Raw genomic sequence first — 1311 nt, forward strand, 5'->3', positions numbered from 1 at the left:
TATAGAACAGAATAGAAGTTCCACTATGGGTTTCTGAGACTGTCAGACTGTAACTCTTTTTGGGAGTAGAAAGGCAAGTCTTTCTCTCGGCTGGTAGGTTCAAACTGCCGACCTTTTGGTTCGTAACCCACTGTGTGACCACTACTCATTTTAATCATAAGGGTAGATTAAATGAGGTTGTCTTCACACCCCTGACTAGCAAGGATAAGAGCCTAGATGCAAAGACATTTTTGTGACTTAAAACTTCTATCCTAGCAAGAAACAGAAAATACAAATTAAGATAATAGGTGGGGAATTCGAGAAAGAAAATACTATGTAAAAGGCTTGGGCAGGCAGTAAGGAAACTACAATGATTGTGGGTTGTGTCATCTCTCAGAACACAGCCAGGCTGAGGAGACTCAACTCTCCTCTCCTCACAGTCAGGGACCAAGGGGCTGGGGATCCCTCCCCATCTCCTTCCTTCTACCCAATGCTGGGCTATCTTCGCCAGGAGTCGACCTCAATAAAATAACAAAGGCAAGTTCTTGTAGCTCTCACACTCTGCTGAGCAGACAGCAGAATGGTAATGATGGGCAGTGCACCAGGAGAAGCAAGCAGACGAGCTCAGCAAATGCTGACTAGGCTCTGTTCGATAAGTCTAAGCATTGCACCAATACAGGGCTCATGTTTACTTCAATGGGCTATCTACAAATGGTCTAGGCATGCAGCAGAGACAGTTGAACTAAATTTTTCTAGACATGTAACAATATCAAAGGTGTGTTCGAGAGGTGGAAAACAAAAACAAAAGCAAAGCATAAAAGGAGGAGGAAAAGGGGCCATGTGCTCAAGTTATGTCTTAAGGCAAAGTGCTGGAGCCTTTCAGATTGTGGTGGTGATGGTGTCGTTGTTAAGCTAGGAGTCTCTGAGTAAACAAAAAGCAAACAAACAGAAAAATCTATTTTTATTTGATGAAGTACTTCTGAATGGTGAGAAATTCCTCCACATGTTTGAAGAATGTCCCCCTAGTTCCCCCTTGAGCTGTCAATGCATGCTTTCATGTGTGATTTAGCAGCTTCATTCCTCCGTCCCACTTCCTGTCTCTACTAGAACACATTATACTTAACATTACATTTATTTTGACTTATCCAATTAATACTGCATTGGCCAATATAAAGAGAATCAGTAAAAGAGGCCGGCACCCGAATAAACACAGCTGGGTGAAGCACAAAGGGATTCAACAGGGCAGCAAGGGGAGCAAAGTAACCAAATCCCCGAGGAATCCTGAAAATATACTTCTGACTTGGGGGACAGGGCTTGACACCTCATCAGACC

At 43.3% G+C, this 1311-nt stretch overlaps 1 protein-coding gene across 2 annotated transcripts in view; it reads right to left on the minus strand.

The window, feature by feature from the left end:
• The window catches only part of ARHGAP24 (Rho GTPase activating protein 24), a 518143-nt gene that overhangs the window by 180590 nt on the left and 336242 nt on the right, over nucleotides 1-1311 (minus strand). The window lies entirely within an intron of this gene.

This window comes from Echinops telfairi, unplaced genomic scaffold, assembly GCF_000313985.2.
Source record: "Echinops telfairi isolate 266 unplaced genomic scaffold, ASM31398v2 ScPeMD7_7468;HRSCAF=8506_0, whole genome shotgun sequence".
NCBI lineage: Eukaryota > Metazoa > Chordata > Mammalia > Afrosoricida > Tenrecidae > Echinops > Echinops telfairi.